The sequence below is a fragment of the Trichosurus vulpecula genome, chromosome 6 (assembly GCF_011100635.1).
Source record: "Trichosurus vulpecula isolate mTriVul1 chromosome 6, mTriVul1.pri, whole genome shotgun sequence".
Classification (NCBI taxonomy): domain Eukaryota; kingdom Metazoa; phylum Chordata; class Mammalia; order Diprotodontia; family Phalangeridae; genus Trichosurus; species Trichosurus vulpecula.
The window spans coordinates 142,374,544-142,402,120 of record NC_050578.1 but is presented as its reverse complement, the minus strand read 5'-3'; the positions used below and the strand labels follow the sequence as shown (position 1 = coordinate 142,402,120).

At 36.1% G+C, this 27,577-nt stretch overlaps 1 pseudogene; it reads left to right on the top strand.

Annotated features, from left to right (window-relative positions):
• The first annotated feature begins 24,660 nt into the window (after positions 1–24,660).
• LOC118854791 lies at positions 24,661–26,739 on the top strand (annotated as a pseudogene).
• The last annotated feature ends 838 nt before the right edge of the window (positions 26,740–27,577 follow it).

Here is a 27,577-nt window from a genome sequence, read left to right as displayed (position 1 = left end):
CTTTCTAAGCCTTAGTGTCTTCCTGGATAGAATGAGAATTGCAGTACTTACTCAGTTCAGTTCCATGACTATTGTGAGGCATATGCTTGGCAAACTTGAAAGAGCTTTATAAATGTGTTATTATAATATGTGCATTTGATGTATATGTGTACCTCAGAACTGATAAATAGAGGAGAGAAGCTTCTACATTTATGGTTTCCTTAATATTAAAAAGGCTAATTTCCCTAAAGTATTAAATAAGATTGGTGCCTCTCCTGGCAGAGATAACAGATTGCAACAATTTAGGATTGCAGCTCCAAGATACTGCCTCCAAAAGGCAGCTGTGACTCTTTAAAATGGCTACTGCAAAAGATATAGTTATGGCTTGCACTACGTAAAGGAAAACATAAAAATGCTGAAGCAAAGCCATAAACTTATTTGTGCATTGGGAGTAACCAATGCTTCTTCTTTTTTTTCTGAATAACTTAAGAGAGCACAGAGCCAGAGTCAGATCTTCAGATTCTAGGAAACAAAACATTGCAGGCAATTATATGTGTAAAATAAAATCTAAGGGCCAAGAAGGAAGCTATTGAAATGAATCATGTGTAGACAACCTTCAAATGTAGCTCTTTATAAAGTGTTCCTTTTGTATACAGCCATTTCCTCAAGCCATCTATGAAGTACTTGGTGGGCACTGGATTTCTGGAAAAGCAATTTATGATGTGCCAAACCAGGACCATTTATGGTGTTTTTCTCCCTTGTAAGCTGGTTCTCAGCTATAATTTTAGGCACAGATTGGGGGATTGTAGAGAAGGATGGTTTGGAAAAGTGCATTTTTGAGTCCTACATGAGAATGGAAGAAGATCTTGTCTCTTTCGGTAGCTATAAATCTGTGAGTACAGTTTATTGAATACATTTTTCAAGTCAAAGTAGTGAGACAGTCAGAATTAAAATAGGTCTGTGTGAACTTCTGTTTTATTCCCCACTGTGTGAAGGAAGATCATTTGGGACTGGGTCCAAATAGACATAACAGGTCTGGGAGATCTATACATTTAAAATATTGGTTCTATGGTAATAATTAATGGCCACAGTTAAAACACTGAGAAGTTTTAAATTTAAAGTACCTTTACTTTTTATGTAGTTCTCTGAGGAAAAGTTAGATAATATCTTCTCAAGGAATTAGTAGAATACACGAGGACTCTATTAAGTAATCAATTGGTGATCTTATAGACTGAGAAGGGAAGTTATATATTAGCTGATATGGCTTTAAGATTCCATAAAATAGAAGAATTTAAATTAGTCTATTTTATGAGAGGTTGTTAAAAAAAACTATTCATGTCTCTGTGTAGAGTAAGTGTTGTCCAGGATATATTTTGAGATCCTTTCCAGTAAACTATTCAGAGTCAAAGGAAATAATATATTTCCCAGCAGTCAATTTCACTTGACCAATGGGCTCATTGTAAAATATTATAGTTCAGAATTCTGAAATTTGAGGATAGGCATGAGTATTTTCTTTCAAAATAATCACTGCTGATTTTTAAAGAATGTTTTATGCTGATTCCTAATAGATTAACTATTTTACATTCATACACATTTTACATCATGTTCCAGAAGTGTCTTTAAAGATGAAAAATAATCATAGACAATACAACTTTAGAACAGAGTATGTATCCTACAATTTAGAAAATCAAATTAATGTAAGGCTAACAGACACTAATTTTACTGAATAGTATATAAATAAAGTGGTTTATTTTTGGTTTACATGGTAGATTGTGATTATTAACCATTACAGAATATTATAAATAATCTATCTTCCAAAGTAACTAAATTTATTATCATAGATGAGTAATTGTAATAAAAGCAACAGCAAGAAAAAACAGATTAAGTATAAGGTATGGAGTCAGGAAGACAGGTTCAAATCCCACCTCTGACATTTACTATATGTAACCCTAGATGAATCTCTTCTAATTGCTTCAGACAACTCCTAAAGATGCAACTACTAAATCAGAGACCTGCTGCAATTCGCATCAGTGAAATAAGTTCCCACACTGGGATGTTTCCATGCTGATGAAATAAAATATTGTTTGTTTCTGGCATAAATGGTATAATCACATTTTTGTTGCTGCTCAGTTGTTTCATTCATGTCCAACTTTTTGTGGCTCCATTTGGAGTTTCCTTGGCAGATACTGAAATGGTTTGCCATTTCCTCCTCTGGGAGTAATTACACAGATTATAATTAAAATGATAGGAGAACCATGCAGACAGAACTCTTTATCTTTAAATATCTTGATTATGTAAATCAGCATTCTACAAAGTGAGGTCCAGTGGTCCATTTTAGAACCATGGCCTGACCCAAAAAATGTATGTGCTCAACCAATGAGAAAGTGAGAAGAGAGGTGGGATCTCACTCTCTTCTTAATATTCAGTTATGGGAATCATCTTCAACAGTACCACAACTACCCTTATGCCACAATATGTAATCATTCTGCACAGTGCCTTTGGTTTCAAATTGCAAATTCACCCCATCCTTGTTGGGAGTTAGCCTCCATTCTCTCAGGGCATTCAGAACCTAGCTTCAACTCAACATCAATAATAACATCAAAGCACAGTCCACTGAGACACTTTATCCATTACTGCAAAAAGTATGTGTTTTCTGCTCTCCAGATCACCTCATGGCCAAGAAAAGTGACTCAAAGGAGGGTGAGTTTTCTCTATCAGGGCAACCACAACAAGAGTTATACTGTTTTCTCCTGGTTCTCCACCTACCTCCCTGACTCTTAGTCCCAGAGGAGATTTCAGTTCTACCCAATAACCATGTATATCCTCCTAAGGTTCTGAAATGGGTCCTTTTTGTCTTGAGTTTATTTAATATTTCACTTTGTGACCTCAGCAGCTACTATGGATTTATTTATCATATCAATGCAGATGATTCTCAGGCTTATTTATCCTATCCTGGGTGGGTGGGGAGCCAAGATAGCAGCTGGAAAGCAGGGACTTGTGTGAACTCCACCCCAAGGTCCCTCCAAACACCTATAAAAATGGCTCTGAACAAATTCTAGAATGGCAGAACCCATGAAATAGCAGAGGGAAGCAGGGCTCCAGCCCAGGAGAGCCTAGATGCTATTTGGGTAAGGTCTATCTCACGGAATGGGGAGTGGAGCAGAGCAGAGCCCAGTGTGAGCCACGCCTGGACCAACCAGACAGGGAGCCAGGCAAAACAGGGCTTAGTGCCCTGAATCAGTGAGCTGTGGTAGTTACCAGACTTCTCAACCCACAAACACCAAAGACAACAGAGAAGGTTACTGGGAAAAGCTTCTGGGACACAGAGAAAGGAGTTCATGGTTTGGCCACTGCCCAGGGGGCAGTGAAGGTGATGCACCTCTGAGGCTGCTTACAGAGCTACAGCTGCAGTTGCTTCCAGCCCCAGGCCCACCTGGTGGAAGGAATTAAGGGGCAGATCTGAGCAGGAGTGCAGAGGCAGCTTAGATCTGAGACTGGTCCAGGTTGGTGGTTCTTGGGGGAGGTGTATTGCTGGTGTGGCAGAGCTTGCTGTGTAGAAATACCTCTGAAAACAACAGCACAGCCCCTCAAGCTTGGGACAAAGTACTCTGTACTTTACAAGCAGTCATACCCAAACGAAAAACTCAAGGGTCAAGTAAGTTGGCTGAGCACATGGCCAGGCAGCAAAAATGGACACCTATTAAGACTCAGACTTTAGAATCTTTCTTTGATGACAAAGATGAACAAAACATACAGCCACAAGAAGTCAACAAAGTCAAGGAACCTACATGAAAAGCCTCCAAGAAAAACATGAACTGGTCTCAGGTCATGGAAGAGCTCAAAAAGGATTTGGAAAAGCAAATTAGAGAAGTAGAGAAAAAGTTCGGGAGAGAAATGAGAGTGATGCAAGAAAACAATGAAAAACAAACCAATGACTTGTTAAAGGAGACCCAAAAATACTGAAAAAATAACACCTTAAAAAATAGACTAACTCAAATGGCAAAAGAGTTCCAAAAAGCCAATGAGGAGAAGAATGCCTTGAAAGGCAGATTTACCCAAATGGAAAAGGAGGTCTAAAAGACCACTGAAGAAAATACTACCTTGAAAATTGGATTGGAGCAAGTGGAAACTAGTGACTTTATGAGAAATCAAGATACCATGAAACAGAACCAAAGGAATGAAAAAATGGAAGACAATGTGAAATATCTCATTGGAAAAACCACTTACTTGGAAAATAGATCCAGGAGAGATAATTTAAAAACAATTGGACTACCTGAAAGCCCTGATCAAAAAAGAGCCTAGATATCATCTTTCAAGAAATTATCAAGGAGAACTGCCTTGATATTCTAGAGCCAGAGGGTAAAATAGAAATTGAAAGAATCCACTGATCGCTTCCTCAAAAAGTACCCAAAAAGAAAACTCCTAGGAATATTATCGCCAAATTCAGAGCTCCCAGATCAAGGAGAAAATACTTCAAGCATCCAGAAAGAAACAATTTGAGCACTGTGGAAACACAATCAGGATAATACAAGATCTAGCACCTTCTACATTAGGGACTGAAGGGCTTGGAACATGATATTCCGGAGGTTAATGGAGCTAGGATTAAAACCAAGAATCACCTACCCAACAAAACTGAGTATAATGCTCCAAGGCAAAATATGGATTTTCAATAAAATAGAGGACTTTCAAGCTTTCTCAGTGAAAAGACCAGAGCTGAATAGAAAATTTGACTTTGAAACACAAGGATCAAGAGAAGCATGTAAAGGTAAACAAGAAAGAGAAATCATAAGGGACTTACTAAAGTTGAACTTTTTTTTTACCTTCCTACGTGGAAAGATGATGTCTATAATTCATGAGACTTCAGTTTTAGGGAAGCTTAAGGGAATACACACACACACACACACACACATGTATGTATATATATATATATATATATATATATATGGACAGAGGGCACAGGGTGAGTTGAATATAAAGGGATGATATCCAAAAAAATAAAATAAAATTAAGGGATGAGAGAAGAATATATTGATAGAAGGAGAAAGGGAGAGGTGGTATGGGGTAAATTATCTTGCATAAAAGTGGCAAGAAAAAGCAGTTCTGTAGGAAGGGAAGAGGGGGCAGGTGAGGGGGAATGAGCTAATCTTGCTCTCATCAGATTTGACCTGAGGAGTAAAGAACATACACACTCAATTGGGTAATTTACCCCATAGGAAAGAAAGAGGAAGAAGATAAAAAGTGGTGGATGACATAAGGGAGGGCAGATAGGGGGTGGAGGTAATCAAAAGCAAACACTTTCCAAAAGGGACAGGGTCAAGGGAAATAATTTAATAAAGGGGGATAGGATAGAAAGGGGCAAAATATAGTTAGTCTTTCACAACATGTGTATTGTGGAAGGGTTTTACATGATGATACACATGTGTCCTATGTTGAATTGCTTGCCTTCTTAGGGAGTGTGGGTGGGGAGGGAAGAGGGGAGAGAATTTGGAGCTCAAAGTTTTAAAAACAGATGTTCAAAAAAAGTTTTTACATGCAACTATGAAATAAGATATACAGGCAATGTGGCATAGAAAGCTATCTTGCCCTGTTTATCCACTCCTAACCTATCTTTTGACCTCACGTATTGCTTTTCCAATTCCATATTGAATTGAATATCATGAGGACATCTTGGACTACGCATGTCGAAAAACTGAGCTCCTCATCTTTTCCCCATAAACAGGGATCTATGGGAGAGTGGCAATTGCTATATTTTCAATTACATCTATAAAAAAGGCAAATGCTTCAAAAAGGGCTTGATTTAGTGTTTTCTTGATTATCTAGACTTTTACAAAAGGATAGAGAAAATGTTAATAATGTAGGTTAAACTGAAAATTTGCTGTGAGTACATTTTTTTCTGAGATGGTATTAATCATTTTCCAGACCACCACTTCCGGAAACCTTCCTATGTTCCTAACATCTGTCTAACTGACAATGCCACCATTATCTTCCCAGTCAGCCAGGATCACAATTTAAATGACATCTTCTCTATTCCATGCAATTTCATTGGTTGTTCCCCATCCTTGAAATGTTCCTTTGCCTCATGATTTCCTTGGCTTCCTTCAAGTCTCATCAGAAATTATACCTTTTGCAAGAAGTATTTTCTGGTCTCTGTTAGTGCTGGAGCCCTTCTTCTTAGATTACTTACAAATTATCCCAAATAAATCTTGTTTGTACACAGTTGTTTTCATGTTGTCTACCTCATTAGAAGCTGAACTTAAAGGAGGGGATTTTTTTCTTTGCTTCTTTGTTTCCTTAGTTCTTAGCATAGTTCCAGGCACATAGTAAGTGCTTAATAAACATTTTTTGATTGATTGATTAATATTAGTGATTCAGAGCACATTCGTATATGTATCTAGATCCCACAGCTAGTTTAGGTATTAATTCCTGAGGATTATTTGTATTGAGTGTAGCATTTTTGCAGGAAAGGGAACCATAGTATGGTTACAGAAGAGTTGCTAGATTTTGCTCCATACTCAATTTATATCAAACTATTTTCTCCACTAGTGTGTGAGATGGTGATTCTTTATCCAAGTACCTTTGGTCCTACCTATGCTGTGTTCTCTTGCTTCTTTGTGGGCTTTGTACCTAATCTGATCCACTGAAAAATTTCTCTTTTAATTTGAATCATTTCCCTATAGATCTTGGAGAGACTTCTATTTGAGAAATTTTGCTATGAAGATTGTTTTTCTCCAAATGTTTTCTTTATAATCTTAGCTATATTGGATTTGTGCAAAAATTTAAATTTTATATAATCAAAACTGTCCATTTTATCTTCTATGATCCTCTCTACAAATCCTCGAATTTGTTTATGATGTGACCCATTATATCTAGGACTCATATCCAGTTGGAGCTTATTTTAGTATATGACATGAGATTTCAGTTTCAACTATTTCCAGGCAGTTTTTGTGACAGTAATTCCATGCTCTGGGAGCTGGGGTCTTTGGGATTGAACTATTGGATTTCTTTACCTCTGCAAGCTACATGCCTATTCTGTTCCATTGTCCACAGTAGCAATGGTTTAATAATTACAGATCTATAGCTTAGATTGAGATGTGATATGTCTATACCCCCTTACTTTCCATTTTTTCCATTATTTCCCTTAAGATTCTTGACATTTTATTCCTCTGGATGAATTTTGTTATTATTTTTTAATTCTATAAAGTATTCCTTTGATATTTTGATGGCCAGTAAGTAAATTACTTATTATTGTAATTTTTATTATATTGGCTTGACCTAACCTCAAGTAACAAATATTATTTTCTAATTCTTAGGTCTATTTTTATTTAGATTCAATGTTTTCTCATTGTATTTATATAGTTATTGTGTGTATCTAAGTAGGTAGGCTCACAAGTAATTTTTTTAAAATATTTTACCTGGAATTTCTCTATCTCATACTTCTGTGTCTTCTTGAATTGTGTGGATTCATTTTATACACTGTTAACTTTTCAGATGTTAGTGTTTCAATTAATTTTAGTTGATACACTAGAGTTATCAGATTTTATCATTATATCTTTTTCAAAAAGTGATCATTTTGGTTCTTTTCTGTTTATGCTTATTTACTCTATTTTGTCTAATTGCTAGAGCAAGCATTTCTAGCACATCAAGTAGATGTGGTTACATGGGACATCTCTTTTAACTCCAATCTTAATGTAAATGATTCTAATTTTTGTACTTCCCCTTACTTATTTGAAATAATTTCAAGAACAACAGAGACTTAAAAATACTAAAATTCTTGTTTTAGGACTATATTTCAATCATAATCAATTTGCCAAATCATATTTAATCCCTTCATAAACCAAGACCCTTCTTACCTTTGCAGTCTTCCTATACCTTACTCCTCACAATATACTCTGTGATCCAATGACATTTGTATCCTGACTGTTCCTTGCACAAGACAGTCTATCTACCAATTCTATTGCATTTTCACTAATTGTCCCCCATGCCTAGAATGCTCTCTCTTCTCATGTCTTCCTCCTGGTTTTGCTGTCTCCTTTCAAGCCCTAGTAAAATCCCACCTCCTACAAGAAGCTTTTCTAATTTCCTTTCCCAACTGGTATCCTGCCTCTATTGATTATCTATAATTTAAACTGTATATATATATATATATATATATATATATATATATATATATATATATATATATATATTTTCTGGCATATAGCTTATTGGCTATATACTGATTGGCTAGCAAGTCTAGGACTTACACAATATCATGGTAGCATCTGCACTCCTATAGAACAACATTCTCAGATCTATAATAATACTGGTTGTGGTTGCAAAGTGAGATTCAAGTAATCTCAGAAAAACCATAAAAACTTGGAAGGTCTAAAATGTTAATATTGATCTGCCCTAAAATACAACTTAAATTAGTGAAATATTAACATTATAAAGACAGATAAGAGCAATCCAAAAGTGGAGTACACCAAAACATATAGTTGAAAGGAATAAACATGGAGATTTGCTAGAAATAATAGGTAGCATAAGGGCAACAGATGAAAGGGGGAAAGAAGAGAGAGAGACAGAGAGAGAGACAGAGAGAGAATAAAGAAGACTAACAACCTCTTTTGACATCTTGGAGCAGAATACTTAGGCTAAAGCTTTTGGTTATACCTATCATTCAAGGACCAAAGGAAGTTCCAAGTAAAGAACACTCTTGCCCTAACTTTCCCTCATTGTACCTACTCTTTCACAGACAGCTGTTGTGGTTGTACATGTATGGCTAATTTTTCATTTAATATAAGCTCCAAAAAACAGAAGAGGAGAGGATCATATGGACCTGAGGGTGCTATAATATTGACACTATGTTGTAAAATAAGCTAAGTCTTATAACATAGTTTCCCTGATTAAATCCTTAAAGTAAAATAAGAAACTAGGAAAGTTAAGTTAGTAACATGTATCTGTCAGGCAACAGTGATACACACAACCACAGATGTTATATTTCATTCAAATATTTGACAATCTGTATTTGTAAGTGAAAATAACGCATTAGCCACAAGCTACAAATGATTAATTTATGACACATATGGAATGTTAAGGCCTTAACCATTCATTTAATGGGAGCACCATAAATTTAAAGCACTTAGTCTCCAAGGTGGGGAGGAAGTACAGACTGCATTTACTTATAACTAGTGTGAAAACACAATATTGATTACTGTGAAGTGAGGAGAGATTGTTTGTACATATTACTAAACTTTGGAATATGTGATTTTAAAAGTTATCTCAGAAGCTTCTTTCAAAGATGCAAATGGGACTCAAAGTAATATCTTTGAAATTAAAAAAAAAAAACTAAAGATATCTATATTTCAACAGTTGTTTTTATTTTTTCCCTGTTTTGTTTACTTTTGTTTTTGATGTTGCTTAGGTTTTGTTCTATATGTATTTCTCAATTGCCTTTAAAAAGGGATATGGATATAAATGGGCAGGGAAAATTATTTGTTATATTTTTATTATATATCTGTTCTTAATAGGATTCCAGAGAGGAAGCTTCATACTTTAAAAAAAAATTTCCATATTTGCAAAGTCTATATCTTAGTTACATCTTTTTGACAATAAAGAATATCTTATAAGGGAAAGGAATAAGTAGTATAAATCTGATGACTCAAATTATCAATGTATTAACTGTTGGCCATGAATATTCTGTCCTATATTACAAAATATTAATAGCCATTATTCACAGCAGAATGTAAACTCCTTGAGGGAAAAGACCATAATGGGGAGGAAATAAGTGATTTAAAATAATTTCTCACTAAGATTTTGATAGGCATTTTTTGAAAAATCTTTTTATTCCTCAAATTTTTCATTATTAATATTAATAAGGACCATCAATCCTCAAATAATCTTATATGAGGAAGAGCAACTATTCTTCTATGGAAATTATTCAGCAAGGAACCCCAAAGCTCTTTGGTGTAGTTTCAGTATGCCTGATATGCTTTTCTCTATACAAGAAGTTATGATTACTGATTAATTTCAAAATCAATGCAATTAGGACAGTCAGTAAAGCTAAGTAAGTAAAAAGTATGTTTAAAAGCCACAATTTAATATCTAGAAGTGGATTTAGATATTATTTAATTACTTATTTTAAAGATGAAGAAACCTAAGGCCCAGAGAGATAAAGTAAATTGAACAAAGTTGCGTAGCTTCTTAGGAGAAAAGTCAAGAAAAAGTTAAGAATCAAAGTCTTTCAACATCTATTCCAGGCCAAGACTTTTCCCGTTATAAGATTCCATCTTCTGAAGAAGTCAACAACTATAGCAATCTACTCTTTGATAAACCCAAAGAGGCCAGTTTCTGGGCTAATAATTCACTATTTCACAAAAACTGTTGGAAAAATTGGAAAATGGTAGGGCAAAAACTGGGCATAGACCAATATCTTACACCATATACCAAAATAAAGTCAAAATGGGTTCATGATTTAGGAGTAAAAGTTGATACTCTAAATAATTTGGGAAAGCAAGGAATAGTTTACTTATCAGATTTGTGGAAAAGTAAAGAATTCATGACCCAACAAGAGATAGAGAGCATTACAAAATGCAAAATGGATAATTTTGATTATGTCAAATTGAAATGTTTTGTACAAAAAAAGCCAATGCAACAAGAATTAGGAGGGAAGCAGAAAATTGGGAGAAAATCTTTGCAACTAGTATCTCTGAGAAAGGCCTCATCTCTAAAATATACAGGGAGCTGAGCCAAATATATAGGAATACAAGCCATTCCCCAGTTGAGAAATGGTCAAAGGATATGAACAGGCAGTTTTCAGAGGAAGAAATTAAAGCTATCTATAGGCATATGAAAAAATGCTCTGAATCACTACTGATTAGAGAAATGCAAATCAAAACAACTCTTAGATACCACATCTCTCCTGTAAGATTGGCCAAAATAACAAAGCAGGAGGATGATTAATGCTGGAGAGGATGTGGGAAAATTGGAAAATTGTTACATTGCTGGTGGAGTTGTGAAATGATCCAGCCATTTTGGAGAGTAATTTGGAACTATGCCCAAAGGGCCATAGGAATGTTCATACCCTTTGACCCAGCAATACCACTTCTAGGGTTGTATACCAAAGAAATCACACAAGCAAGAAAAGGACCCATATGTACAAGGATAATTATAGTGGCTCTTTTTGTGGTAGCCAAGAATTGGAAATCAAAGGGATGCCCATCAATTGGGGAATGGCTGATCAAGCTGTGGTATATGAAGGTGATGGAATACTATTGTGCCATAAGAAATGGGGATGATGCAGACTTCGTAGCAACCTGGAAAAACCTACACAACATAATGCTGAGTGAGCGGAGCAGAGCCAGGAGAACATTGTGCACAGCCACAGATATATGGATTCCGTGAGGACCAACCCTGACATACTTCGCTCTTCTCAGCAACCTAAGGTGCAAGGACAACTCCAGGGGACTCACGATGGAGAATGCTATCTTCATCCAGAGAAAGAACTGTGAGGTTTGAATGCAGATTGAGGCACACTACATGCTCGCCTTTTTTCTTCTCTTTTGTTTTTGTTTTTGGGTTTTTTTTAGGTTCTGATTCTTCTTTCTCATGATTAATTCCATTGGACATAATTCTTCTCCACAGCTTGACTAGTGTATAAATTAATTCAATGCAAAGTTATACATGGTAGTTATATGAGATTCCATGCCGTCTTGGAGAGGGAGGGGGAAGGGAGGGGAGAAAATCTGGAACTCAAAATTATGTAGAACCGTGTGTGGTAAATTAAAAATAAAAAAATATTAAAAAAAATAAGATTCCATCTTCCCTATGTCTTCTCCAATTGTTCTTCACAATGGGGAAGTATCTTTGATCTATGTACAGGGAGGAAATCCCGATATGACAAAACACTCTATTCTTGTGTTGCCAAATAAGACATAGTTGGGTCATGAAAAGATATGTAACAGTTGCACCACTGGTAATTTTCCCCTGTTGTATAGCTCCAAAGACTGCATGATTTTATTTCTGTTGTTTCGGAAGAGCCATGGTAGAATAAAATTTTTCTGCTGATTTCAACAGCTTTCAATTTCAAGCAAACAGACATAGACCAACTAGACAATACTCCATAGTCTGTCTAGCCATCCATAATCAAATCAATTGCTTCTAGAAAAAATATGTTTAATCTGCATTATTAACAATTCTCAAGGCCAAACAAGCAACAAAATAATGAATAAAACCCTGATTTATAAGATTGATTACTTAAGAGGTGTAAATGCTCACTATGAATATTTGACAATTGAGAAGATCAGAGCTAACTTCTACACCCCTGATTTCAGGTAAATATCTTTAACTTCTTTTCATTTATTTAGTATCACTTCTTTGGCAATCACTGGGCTAATTATCTCTATAGGTGAATTATCACAGATTCACACTCCTGAAGGACATGGACTATCTCACTATAATCTCTGAATTCTCAGTACTTGATATAGTGCCCACACTTAGTAGGCACTTCATAAATGCTTGATGATTGTTTATGACTATCGCTAAGCTTGGAATTCACTCCCTCTTCACCTTTAAAACTTAAAATCCTTATTCCTTAAATGATTAGCTCATGTCACCTGACCCTCCAATTGCTAATGTTTTCCTCTCAAACATATATAGCTAAATAGAGGAAATGTGTATGTATATAGGTGTATGCATACACGCATGCACACACACACACACACCCACTATCCATATGTGAATCCTGTATCTAGGAAACCTATATATATTATATACCCTAAACCTATCTGTATGTAGATTTACTATTATATATATACCTACATACTCATGTGTATGTATATTGTTATGTACACATTGGTGCACATTTCTGAATACTACAGTGTACATGTGTGTATATTAGTATGCATATATCTGTATTAATATGTGTGGAATTCATTTGTGTACTCAGTATATACGGAAACTATATTGAGACATAAATAGTAAGGTAGATATACACAAGTAGACTCCAATGATACAACATAAGTTCCTTGATAGCAGTGAAAGTGACATTTTTGTATTTATATCCACATTACCAGGAGCAATGCCTAGCTCATTATAGGTGCTTCATAGGTACTTCTTCATTTATTGATTGATTGACTGATTGTTTTTAATGTATGCTTGGGAGCCAGCCCATTCTTTGGGATAGACGAGACTATCCTCAGGACAACAAGCAAGGACTGTGGCTAGACCACATATGAAACTTTTCCAGCTTGATAATCCCAGCTAGATTTCTATTTCACTGTATTAACCTTAAAGATCATAATGTTATGATCTCCATGTTATAAGGGGATATGATAGTAGGATCTATGCAAAAATGGGAGGATATGAGAAAATGGGATATTTTCATAAAAATGATAATATAACAAAATTTAGCCAGATAGACTTAGTTTGCCAATGTATTATAGTTTAATACAATTAAAAGTTATTCTCCTCTACCTGATCATTTTCCTCTTATTATAATGTGCCTGCCTTGTAGAACATTGCAAGAGTTGTGATATTGTGCTGCTAGAATTATAACTATAACCTTGGTCAGAGTGCTTCTGATTATCAAGTTTCCTCTAATTTTCCTACTGGAATGAAAACATTACCTAGAATATCTGAATACTATTTACAGTGTTTGCTCTTTGCTCAGTATGTCCTCTCTCAACAGGAGAAGAAGATTTTGCATTCTCTTGGCAGGGAGTGTTCATTTCAGGGAGTTTTCAGTGGACATTTCATAGAAAGTGGAAGCAAGTCCATTAGTTCTCAATTGGGGTAGCCTAATCACGAAGCTGTGCAATGTGCAGAAACAGAGGGAGGTTGAATAGACTAAATGTACTTTAGCACCATGAATCTTTTCATACAAATGCAGGGGACAATTATTCCGTCAGATTACAAATTCCTTTATTTTCACCTTCATTGATTCTCCACTGGTTGTTCAACTCAAATGAGTGAACTCTTGCTTCTGTGCTTTTAAACCTACATAGGACCAGAGATCAAAATTAGTTTTCTTGAAGTGGCAGAGATGAAGGGAGTCACAAGTCACATTTTGATGTATTTGAGGGTAAAATCTGTTAAACTCCTTTCTTAAACTTTAAATAGATGTTCCTTTAGTATTCACAAATTAAGACATTATTTTCCCTAAAGAGTGAGAATTTTATCTTTAGATTTTCATCTTCTATAACAGCATTTTAATTGTTTTACTCATATAACTTATAGATGAGGTTTTTATGTGCCTGAGTTCAGTATTATGCTGTTTCTTTTCACACAATCTAGACTCTTATAAATCAAGTAGTATTTTTCTTCTTAAAATTGACCCTTCCAAAAAATCCTGTGCCAAAAAATAATTTGGGATACGAAATGAATGTGAAAAGTCATTGACATAATCCATTTTTTGTTTATCATTAATGCAAAACTATAAAATTGCTTTACAACAGGAGGTTCTGAGTTCCTACTCTTGTTTGTTAAGATACCATTATTGCTGATTACCATAAGTCACTGCTAACTAGAATATAAAATATCTTTCTGTGCTAAGGTGTCAGGTAGATAGATATGACATTCAGGAAAGAAGCAGTATGGTGTGTAGTGGATGAAGGCCCATTGTCTAGATTCATCAGTAACCATACAGCACATGAAATTTAAAATTTCATAAGCTGATAGTTGAACATTTATTGACTTCTTAATATATGCCAAACACTATCCTACTCACCATGGTAAACATGAACAGAATTGTAGACCATTTACAATGCATATACTACTGTAAACAATAGTTTACAGTTTAATTCTGAAAATGGCATAGAATCTAAAACAGATGTGACCTTGTCCTTGCTTTTTAAGCAATTCCCCCTGAGGTCAAAGTGTAGTGGAGGTGATATCAATCATTAAATTCCAGAGGTAGAAGAGAACTCAGAAATTATATAGTCTACCTAACAACCTGTGCAAGAAGACATTCAACAATGACAGGTGGACACTTGTCTTTAAGAACTTTTGTTAATGAGAGGTCCGCTGCTGTGTAAGATAGCTTGTTTCTTTGGTATACGATTCTTATTTTTATAAAATTGTTAATTTTTAAAATTTTACATGGACTTAAATCTCTCTCTCTACATGTCTCTCTCTCTGTCTATTTCTCTCTGTCTCTCTCCTTCACTCCCCCTTCTCCCCACTTTCTTCCTTTAAAACTTATTTGGCCATGTGGAAACATACAACTGCCCTTCAAATAGTTGAAGACAACTATCATTACTTCTCCACTCTCACCATCTCCACAACAAATTTACTTCCTGTGATTCTTTATATGAAAACTTTAACTCACTTACCAGATCAGATATCTATTATATTTCATAGTCCATAAATTAGTTCCTGCTGTTCTCTCGATACACTTTTTTTAAAAGAAAATCATTATATAGATTCGCTAAACATCAGTATGCACACTTTCAAGTATTACTTCCAAAAATCATTTTTCTCCAATCAATTAACGTGTTAATTGATTAGTTAATGGTTTACTGCTTTATCTGGATACTCGTTTTAGAGATATTAGTGTGAAACAAATGGACTATCCTAAACACAGTAAGAAGGGCACCCCAAAACTAAGACTCAGTGCCCTCAAAAGGCTTCCTTTGTTAGACAAGGAATTCAAATATATTTATTTCAACCAACTTCACACCTCCAGAACTTAGCCCAAGGTAAGATGATATAAAAACTAACCAGAATGATTCCTATGATATCTGGCTATTAGGCAAAGTGCTTAAATATGACAAAATACTTTTTTTTTACTTATAACTAAGGAAAACAATGAATATCACATCACAAGCCAATGGAAAGATGATCAGCCAGTGTGCCCATATGGGAAAGAATGAGGCAAGAGCCCACAACTTCAGTTTGAAAAAATTAGATTTGATTTTGACTTGTCTCTGAACAAATTATCTGCAGCACCAGTTTATATCATCATGGATTGCTTTGGATTCTTTAATTCAGTCTCATTTTGCAGGGTTTTTTTTGCATTCAGATGAATACTCAAGATACTTTAGTAGTATTGAATTCTCAAGTTTGTTACAATAGCCTTCAAATGGTAGATATTGTTAACCTTAATATCTACAACATGTTTTCCAAAAATTTATATTTAATCACATAATTTAGCTTTTTTATAAGGCTTTTCTCTTTTAATAATCTCTCATTATAGTAAACTTACCTTGTACGACTTAAGCAGCAGTTTTCTATCTTTAAGAAAAATCTGCATTTAAATCCATCGGCTTTCACATGACTCCATTTTTTCTTGTCATGAAAAAAATACCTGCTAAGTGAGAAGACAATATAATATTTTGATCTCCATTCATATCTTTGTGTCTGATATTTCTCCTTTAAAAAATTTCCTCTAAATATCACATTTTCTTCTTGAGGGACAAAAGACTGACAGGTCTATTTAATCTTTTATATTGGCCACTGTGATAACTTCCTATTAAATATTTAATATTGTTTTACTGATAAAGAACACAAAACATTATGCAGAACTTGGCACAAACATGGTTCAGGAGAGCATCTGCTTAAAAATAAAATACTTGAGAGGCTGGAATGTAGCACACAGCAATGAGCCTGCGAAGACAAGCCAAGCAACTCATGTTTGTAGTAATGTTACTGTGGGCTCCTGTAATGCCACTCTATTGAGATGCCTTTTAATGAGCCTGTGAAATCCAGCTGCTACTTTCCCAGAGTTGAACTACAAGACTCTCACAAATGAGCCCTGAATATGCTGCCGCAGATTAATTAATTAGAGCTTTTACATATCCATCTCTAGTTTGTCAAAACATAGGCAACTCATAGGGGTTAATCAAGCAGCCTGACCTTATAAAACAGTGATGTATGGCATGATCCTGCTCTTTTTTTGAGAAATTTGCTAGAGTTGTACTGTTGAAGGAGAAAGCTACATGTTTTGAGTATCAAGTGTATTTTTTTCATAGATCATCTGAAAAGATGGTGATTTGTCATTAAGTACTTTTGAAAATGAGAAGTTCACTGCTGTACAAGATAGTGTGTTTCTTTGTTAAATGATTCTAATTTTTATGGAATTCTTTATTCTTTAAAATTGTACACTGAGTTAAAGCTGTCTGTGTGCCTCTGCCTCTGTATCTCTATGTCTGTCCCTGTGTCTGTCTATCTTTCTGTCTCTGTCTCTCTGTCTCTCTGTCTCACTCTCTCTCTCTCTCTCTCTCTCTCTCTCTCTCTCTCTCTCTCTCTATTCCACCCATTAAAATTTATTTGGCTTTGTGGAAATATTCATTCAAAATATCCCAAACCCAAGAAAATGCTAATTTACTGTGTGATCTGCAAATAATTATTGCATCTTTAGTCAACTCTATCTTAACTCTTAGAGACTGGAAGCATTGGAGAAAGGTCTGGCCTTTAAATTGATATGTGGGTTCAAATTCAGCCTCTTAGTGCACCAGGCTATTTAAGCTACAAATTTTAGATAAGTTGCTAGCCTGTAACATTGGAAGTTGTTCCAGAGTGATGAAATCATAGGTTTGGACCAAAAATATCTCATGACAAGAACACAGTTGGAAAAAAATACAATAACTGATTTCAAGCTTTCCCAATGGGATTTTCATCAAAAATAACTTAACATGTTTTTTTTAACAGTAGATGGTGATGCTGATCTGTTCTATTTTAACCATATCATTTCTATATAGGGTACCAAGAGTAGAAATTTTTTTTGTGGATGCAAAAAAGAAAGTATTACCTCAAGGTTTCATGACTTTATACTGGTAGGAGCTAGCATGGCAAAGTGGCATAAAATCAAGACTAAAAGTGAGAAAAGCATTAGATCTTTAAAGAGACCTTAGAGATATTTTGGTCCAAATCTTATTTGTCGGATGAACACCCAGGAGCTAGTCACTGCCATGGCCAAGGCTAGAATCCAGGTGTCAGATATGATGCTCACCATTATACTCTTTTCTAGGAAAGGGAGGATTGAGTTAAGTGATAATGGATTATTATATAGTATGACTGTTAACCACAGTCCACAAGCATGTTTTCACTGGTTAGATCTTTTTTCAATAGAAATCTCCTTGGCCCTAGAGAAGCACAGGACCTAGGTATATGTCAAAACAGATGCTAGGGGAATATGGTCAACATATGTGAGTTTTTTGCTATATTCCCTAGAAGTTCATTAGCCAGGACTACTGAAAACAATAAAAAAGTGTACAATGAGGGAACCCTACATCAACACAGCCAAACCACAGAAAATGTGTCAGAATTTACTTGTTCACTTCCTCATTCTCCCTCACGCTATACTGTGAACATTACAAAAAGTATGCAAGTTTGATAGTTGTGAAGAGATCATTTCCTCTAATCAGGTGCATGTGGAACCCTTGAAGGTCTTATTCTTTCTTAATCTTCCTGATGTCAACTCCATTTTTCTTTAACGGACTAGTCTCAAGTCTGACTTGTTTTCAAGTATCTGATTAATCCTGGACTAAAATACACATTTTAAAGATCCATCTATAAGAGTAGGTAGTAATAATAACCTTTCCTAGAGGGGAGGAGTGATAACTTTTCACATCATAGACTTCTTTAGAGGCCTGGCAAGTTCCCTGAAATTTATCCATTGACCCCAAGTAAGGAACTCCTGCTATAGAACTTTTAGGTTGGATATCATTATGGATACACAATATGACTTAATTTATCCCATAAAATTTAGAAAATCAGACAAACTATGCTTATATCAATTTATTATATGGTGATGTATAGATAGATAAATAAACAGATTCTTTCAATAAAATAAAGGAAAAGAGCAGAAAACTTATACAGAGCTTTGTTATACCTTAAATCAAAACATAGGCAAAAAGGTGATAGGAAGGGAGATTTAAGCTCTAAAAATATGACTTGGTCATTTTATAACAAAATACAGAAATCAACACAAATGCAGGGTGAGAATTAAAACACCAAAGGGAGAATTGAAAGAGCTGAACAGATGATTATATTGGCAGTTAGGAAGTTAAGATGCAGTTACAAAAGGGAGAATGGTAACTGATTTCTCAAGGATCCCCAGCTGCCTCTGCTTCAAGATAAAAAGAATAGCTACCTGTGGGAGAAGGTAAGAGGCCCTAGACAACCCTGAATCACTAGACTAAACAGGAGCTGTGGAACATTGAGAGATAAAGTCACAATCTAGATTAGTATTCAATAGTACTATGTTTCATTAGTAGTACATACAAACTGGAACCCTATTCTGATATTCCAAGGGGAAACTCTGGGAAGAGTTAGGGCTCTTTGTCATGAATTTTAATTATTTTTATTATAAAATCAATTGGGATAAGACTTTGTATATTCCAAAAAACTTTCATAGTTATCATCTCAACGAGTCCCCTAAGTGTCAGTACTTTGCCATTCTAAGCATAAAGAGAGCATTTGATGAAGTGTATGCATATGTATGTATGTATGTGCATATGCATGTGTATATATGTATGTGTATGTGTGAGTGCTTGCCTGAAACTATCAGACCAAATAGAAATGGGTACCTTTATCTGTGAATGGGTTGATCAGTCCTCCCTAAACAATAAGTTCCATTCAAATATAATTGAAATGTCAAAACATTTTGAAAAATATCTATTAGCAATATAAATGTGAGGTATCTTGGCCTTGTAAAATATACAGCCTTAGAGAATGCAAGATTTTAGAATCAGAATTTTAAAGCTAGAGGAGGCCTTAGAAGAGAGAACTATGCCCCAGTTGATCAGATGTTTGTTTATCCCTCTTCTCTCAAGACATATTTAATAACACTAATTGTTTTAAACACCCCTAATAGTGTTTTTTTTGCTTTGGGTTAGAGTCTTATGCCTAATTGTAAATGGACTAAATTATATGCCAAGTGAATATCTGTATGCATTTACAAGTATAAATGCAAATGTTCCCTAGTAATTTAGACTAATTAAAAGAAATACCAGTTTTAGTGAAAAATTTAAATTATATATGCTCTTCAGTAATGGAGATATGTTAACCCATATATATATATATACATATATATAAATGCAATATGGAATAATATATTAATATATAAAGGCATTGTCAACTGACATTAATAAGAAAATATGGATTATGTGTAATTACATGTAAACAGGATTTTAGAAAGATTAAAATAAGTTTATGGTAAAGTGGAAAGAACAATAAAGGCGAAACTAGAGGACTTAAATTTGAATCTGACACCTATATGACTTTGGTGAAGTCACTTCAATTGCCTAAGCCTCAGTTTTCTCATCTGTAAAATGAAATAATAGGATTAAATCACTTCTAAGTCCTCTTCCAGCTCTAAATCTATGATTCTTTGAAACATTTCTCCAGAATATTTTATACCATATTCAATCTTTCATCCAACAAATACTTTTTTTCAAAAATGCCTAGTAGTTAACAGTCAATAGTCATTTATTAAGCATCTATTCTGTGTCAGACACTCTGCTAAGCACTGGGGATACAAAGAAAGAAAAAAAAATGAAACAGCCTCTTATCTCAAGAAACTCGCATTACAATGGATGAAGTTATACATGGAAATTTAGAATATTCAAAATAGATAGGCACCAGCATTAAGGGGACCAAAACAAGGCTTCTCATAGAAAATGAGATTTTACCTAGAACTTGACAGAAGCCAGGGAAACCTGCAGCCAAATATAAGAGTAGGGAGAGTATTCTGGGAAAGGGGGAAAACCAGCGAAAACACTTGGAGTTTGGAGATGCTGTGGTCTATAACATCATCCTCACTTGAGGCCAATGTGATGCTTTATCAACTCAAGGCAACAACTGACAATAGTCCATCTCTCCAGCTTCTGCCATTCTCATAATGGCTCTAATTTGGTGGCTTACTTCAGCACCGGGCATACGATGTTTCTGATGAGTGCTTGCTTACAAGCCTTACAAATAATTGTACATAGGGGTACAAGAGGCAAGCCTAGCTTCTTCACCACTCTTTCAGTTCAGGTTTAATGACAGGACAAAATGAGACACTTGTAAGTCACTGAACAGTTAAGAAAAGGTTAACTTTGCAACACATTTACAGTGGTGATTAGTTTCTTTAGGTTGAGCCTTACTCATTTCCATGTGAAAAAAATAGTCATCAGGACTGTACACAGTGACTAACATTATTCTCAGAATTCCCCCAAGTCAGAAAGGTCTAGATTTCACATGGCTGATATTTTTTATGCCCTTAGGTAAACAGGAAGCTTCCAACAACCTAGTATAAATCAGGTCCTGGGGACAACTTTGATTCCTTTTAAGGAAAACAAATTCCTTATTGCAGGTGGGAAGGAAGAGGACCCTAGGTCTACCCCATCTTGTGGGAGTTGGACATGGGAAGAAGCTGCATTAGGTTCCAAATCAATTTGTCTCTTTTTTAGGCAAACAAACGGGAAGGAGGAGGGATGATCCTATTCAATGATATAGGGAAACATTGGCAAATATTAGTACTGGAGAGAAAGAAGGGAGGAAAACATTAACAAAATTCCCACATTGGTCCTCACCTTAAAGGATTAAAGTTTGATTACCCAGATTTATCCAGGCTCCATTCTACTTGGCCAGGTTAGTGACTATTGCCCATGAATCAGTGAATCCAAACCAAATATTAACTTATTGTAACAACAATGTGGCTTGCCCTTACTGTGGCTGTGTAAGGCCAATAATACCAGCACACAGAAGGGCTTCCAGTACAGATTCTTTGATCTGCTTTTCTAACGAAAGCAACTTTAAGGGGTTACTAATGTCATTTTAATTAAGCATACAGATATCATTCACTTAGTTCAGGGGGAAAAGTTAGCACCCTGAACTTCAGAGCAAATACAAACATACGTTATATAAATAGTTCAACATTTATGTCTAGTCAAATCACAATATACGTAGTTACCAGAGAAGCACCAATGTCTGGGTTTTCCAGAGCCAGGGGGCTCTTTACAAAGGCTGCCTGCAGTCTCATCTAGTCAAATGGAGACACTCTTGCAGTGAGTGAGAGAGCCAAACAAAATGCTAACTTCTGAGTTTATGTACCCCTCTTAGGGCCTGAAGGCTTCATACCTAATCATCAAAAGGGTGTGGGTCTAGTGTTTACACCTAGTTAGCAAAAGAGTGTGGGCCTGGGGCTTTGCACATAGCAAGACCTTATCAAAGGCACTTGATTACTTTAGCATTCTAAAAGAGAAAACAATAAAAATGTCCCATATTAACTACCAATACACTTATCCAACCCAGATACCCCTCAAGGCTCTTTCACATACCAGTCACGCAGCTTGCAGCTCAGCTCACTAAGAGGGTTTGCTGGAATTTCTACCTCTCAATGTATCTCTTGTTTACCATTTTAATGGTTATTGAAGTCCAGTGGCACATTCTTTTCTTACAGTGTGGAGCTGTAAATGATCATTGCAGAACAGCATTCCCTAGGATCCTTATAGTCAGGGGCCCCATTGGGCTTGTAGAGGAGGCAGGGTTTGTGGTTGTAACTAGAAACCCCAGCCTGTGGCAGAGCAGTAGACTATTGATGAAGGACACTAACACACAAGGAATATGAGCAAGTACAATTTTGAATGTACTATTTCTATTCAAAGATGGAAGCTTCCTGTATCCCAGCAACTTGTTAGCAGTACCATCTTGCACTGACTAACTCCTAACAAGAAACTTTAGAAGACAATGACCATATGTTTAGTAATAACTAGAGCCCAATAATAGGAAAACAAATGTTTTTCAGAAGTGGGATAGTAAGTGGACAGTTCAGGGCACTTGTGGCTCCAGAAACCTAATGATAGTTTGGTCTGGCCACCTCCAGATAATGGCCAGAGGCTCTACTTGGCCTTGTCTTTATGAAAACATGCACAGAGTCACAAGAGACTGCAAAATGCCCCAACTAAAGTACCTTTCATTTCCTAGTGTGCTCTTCCTCCTCAGTTTTTATTCTGTGCCATAGCTATTTGAATATAAGGTATATCTCCTCCCAACCCCCAATAGTATTGTTGTACCTTGACGGTAGGAAATATTTTATTTTTGTATTTGTAGTACCAGCACCAAGTATGAGACCTTGAATGTAAGAATTTAATAAATGTTGAGTAGAATTTTTTTAATTTTTTTTGAGTGGAATTTTTTGAAAGAGAGAGAGAGTCCCAAATTATATTTCAAATTCTTTATAGTTCTGAAGGACTTAAAATAATTATATACTTTTCATGGAGATCTGTCTGATCTTTCACACATAGATGCTTCTAAAAATGGAAAATAGATTCATATTTATGGGCTGTAACACAATAACGAACACTAAATATGCTCGACTATGTACATATGTTTCATCCAAGGTTACTTTTTAAATATTTTACATAAAAGGATATTATTTTCAGTAAAGTTTTAAAATTAAATTCCTCCTCATGTTGACATACTAAACCAACTCTACTAAGCCAAAATTTCCTCAGAGCTTCCCCTTTTGAATATGATGTGAACAAAATATGTCATATCCATTAGCCTAGATCCTTCCATGAAGTGAATGCAATAAAATCAGTAAGCCTCCAGAATTACCAAACCAACCAAATGAAGCACTGGTACTGGTCTTTAATGAATATCAGCCTGACTGAATTTACATTCCCTAGGAATGGTGATATATGTGTGTGTATACATAGATACATACATACATACATATACACACACACACACACACACACACACACACATATATATATATATATATATATATATATATATATATATATATATATATATATACCTATTTCTCAAGTTGTATGGTCTCTATTTGAATTTGGACAGTTTTCTGACAAGTAGATTTTATAAGAAGACTTAATCTCAAGCTTTTTTTCCAAATCATTGTTGAGCCTATAAATTAGGATAAGTCTGTGGTAAATGTAAGCATATGTTCCAAAATGCCAATTGTTTTCTACCCCTTCATAAAAGCCTGTGAACTTGTGATCAGTTAGTTCCCATGTCTTAAGTGGAAATTCTTAATAGATAGATGGGTAGGTAGGTAGGTTGATAGATAGATAGATAGATAGATAAATAGATAGATAGATAGATTTTACAAATTTTTAAAAATGCAAGTCACAAGGTAGAGTCTCACAGAACAAGACTCAGAATCAAATGCATCGTTTTTACCAATTATTTACCAATTATAATCATATTGGCCAATTACTATTTACCAATAATTTACCAATTATTATTTACCAAGAAATCAAGGGTGTCATTTTTATCATATTATAAATGTACTTGAGGCTAGGAAGAAACAAGCCAGTATGAAGAGCACCAAACCTGTAGAAGAAGGACCTGAGTTCAAATCATTGTTCTTTTAATAACTAACTGTGTGACATTTAGCAAGTCACTTAATATATTGGGTTCTCAACTTCCTCATTTCTAATACTAGGGTGTTGGACTAAATAACCTCTAAGGTCCTTTCTAGCTGTGTTCCTAACACCCTGTGATCCTACCTAGCTAACCATTAAATCAAAGATTTGGGATCCCAAAATATCCACATACATAAGTAGTATTATTTCAGTGTTATAAATTAAGATATCGTAATAATAAATGAAGAGACAAAAGCAAAACAGGTAAGTTAGAAGTCCCAATCTTCCTGTCTCAGTTTTCTCATTTATAAAACATTGATAATAATACCTGCAGTAACTCTCTGAAAGAGTTGTTCTCCCCGCCCCATCTTAGAGCTCACTGCATACCGTGACACTCATGACACAGTCACATCACCTGGAGGGCCAGGCCTACTCTGTGCCCTTGATCCAGCCGTATTTTTAAAGAGAAGAAGCTATTCAGCAGGTGGCAGATGCCTCACAGTACCTCCAGAAGGTCTCTGGTGGCATCTTCAGCAGGATTTCCCAATGAGTAGAAATAAGCTAGAGCCAGCAGCAGGTCATTGGAGAGAGAGTCTCTTTGGCTCAGGCCAAGATTGAGAAGATTAAGGCAGCAAGAAAGCAATCAAGGTCTTCTCTAGTGCCAAGTATCCAGCCCCAGATAGACTGCAGGAGTACAACTCCATCTTCGCAGGAGCCCAGGATCCTGGATCTCAGAGGCGCATCCAGCACAAAATCCAGAGCAAGCAATGACTTCCCTGTGTCTGTGAATACCCAACCCCAGCCTGCAGATGAGGTCGGGGAGGGACTTGCAAGCCTTCTCAGCAACATAAACTCCCTCAGCTCCTTACTGCTCTTTAACACCACTTAGAACCTGTACAAGAAGTATGTCTTCCTGGACCCTCTGGCTGGGACTGTGACAAAGACTCACGTGACAGTAGGGACAGACACTGAGAAGTTGTCCATCAGCAAGAGGGAGCAACTGGAGCAGCAGGTAGCAGAGAATTACTTTTATGTATGTAAGCAGAATGGCCTTTGTTTTCTTTGAGTGACTCAGTTTATCTCATTAAGCCTTACTAGGTGCTGGGCCCTTGGGGGCCCAAGGTAGGGCTAACTCCAGGGAGGGCCCAGTTTACATGTCTGGGACAGCAGAGGCATTTTAGTCCACTTGGGTTTAAGTCCGCCTCTTTGTGAGATTCATGGGGCTGGCTAAGGGGAGGTGTTAACTCCAGAGTCATGGCCTATTGGGTGTTAACCTAATCTACTTGGATGTGAACCTCCCAGGGTCCTAATGGGAGGGGACAACTCAAGAACCAATTGGCTCTGGTCATTCAGGTGATGCTTGATGATGTCAAAAACTCTATAAGTGGAGAGAAGACAGCTTGAAGAGTCCTTTTTTTCCATTGGAGCCAGAGACAGGTACAGTCGAAGCTGAAGCAGGAGCTGCCAGTAGCAGAGCTGACCCACGTGTGGACCAAGGAGTGCTGAGCAAGGACTTGAGGTCAGTGGGTAGTCTTTTTACCATAGAGGGGAAGAATGTATATGATTTTGCTTTATACCGTCATGCTTCTCTGTGGCCTCCTGGTTACTCTTGTGAGGTGGACTTCTTGGGCCTGGAAGCTTTTGATCAAAATATCAAAATGGGGATGATGGTTTGTGGGTCTGTTACTTTGGAGCTTAAATACATGCTTTACTTCTTCTGCCTTCTACCTAGAGCATTCCTTATATCCTGTGGTTCTGAACCTTTCAGGCATATATATGATTCTCTTTGAAATCATAAATTCTGCCTTCATAATACAATGTACCAGATCTGGGCCAGGTGCCTGAGACGAATGTGCAATCCTACCTTCCTGACCTTCCTGGAATTGCTGATGACCTCATGTATAGTGCTGACCTAGTCCCTGGCATAGCGCTATCTGCCCTTGGCACCATTACTGAGCTGCCCACCTTCAACACTAAGCTTGCTCAGCCATTTTAACAGATCTAGATGGTGACACTCCAGTAGCACACTCACCACATCCACCTCTACCACCTCCTCCTCCACCAGCTCCTGCTGTACGGGTCAATGCACCTCCACCCTCACATCTGTCTCAGCTCTCCTCAGTCCAGCAAGCCAGCATATCTCCTTCAGTTTTAGTTCATGTACCCCCCAAGGAATTAGTGGATCCAGTGGAAGGGCAACCCTGTTAGAGTCAATCTGCCAGGCTGGAAATATGGGCAAGGCCAAGCCACAGAGCATGAAGAGTGAAAGCTGAAGAAAAAGAAGCAGAAGCAAAAGGAACAAGTGAGAGGAACAAGACAAGTTGGTGATCTAATGTCAGATCTCTTCAACAAACTAATTATGAAGCACAAAGACATCTCAGGGAAAGGACCTGGGGCATGCACTGGAGAAGGCCTTGTGTGAGCCTTTGCCCAAATATCAGATGCAGCAATCAACTGGAGAGTAAGGTGAGGAATGGGAGTCATAGGAAGGCCTCTGTTTTCCTTGGGAGCCACACCTGAACTTTTGCCCCAAGTCAGATGAAGCATGGACACACTTATAGTTTAAGACTGAATTACTTCTTATTAAAGGTTCCTCAGCTCACCCTGGAGATGGGAGATGGAAAACATATTGTTTTTTTTAAAAAATAGTTCTCATGGAAAAAGTAAAAGCAAAATAGAAAGCCCTTGTAAACTGTAAACTTTAAAGCTCTCTATAAATGTTAACTATAATTATTATCTTGCCATATTTATGTGAGATAATTTACCCCATTCTATCACTCCCTTTCTCCCTATCTCAATATTTTCCTCTCTCATCCCTTAATTTGATTTTATTTTTTTAGATATCATCCCTTCATATTCAACTCACGCTGTGCCCTGTCTCTCTCTCTCTCTCTCTCTCTCTCTCTCTCTCTCTCTCTATATATATATATATATATATATATATATATATATATATATATAATGTATATGTATATGTGCGTGTGTGTATGTATGTATGTCTATTCCCTTCAGGTACCCTAATACTGAGGTCTCATGAATTACACACATCATCTTTCCATGTAGGAATGTAAACAAAATAGTTCAACTTTAGTTAAGTCCCTTATGATTTCTCTTTCTTTTTACCTTTTCATGCTTCTCTTGATTCTTGTGTTTGAAAGTCAAATTTTCTATTCAGCTCTGGTCTTTTCACTGAGAAACCTTGAAAATCCTCTATTTTACTGAAAATCCATATTTTGCCTTGGAGCATGATACTCAGTTTTGCTGAGTAGGTGATTCTTGGTGTTAATCCATTGACCTCCAAAATATCA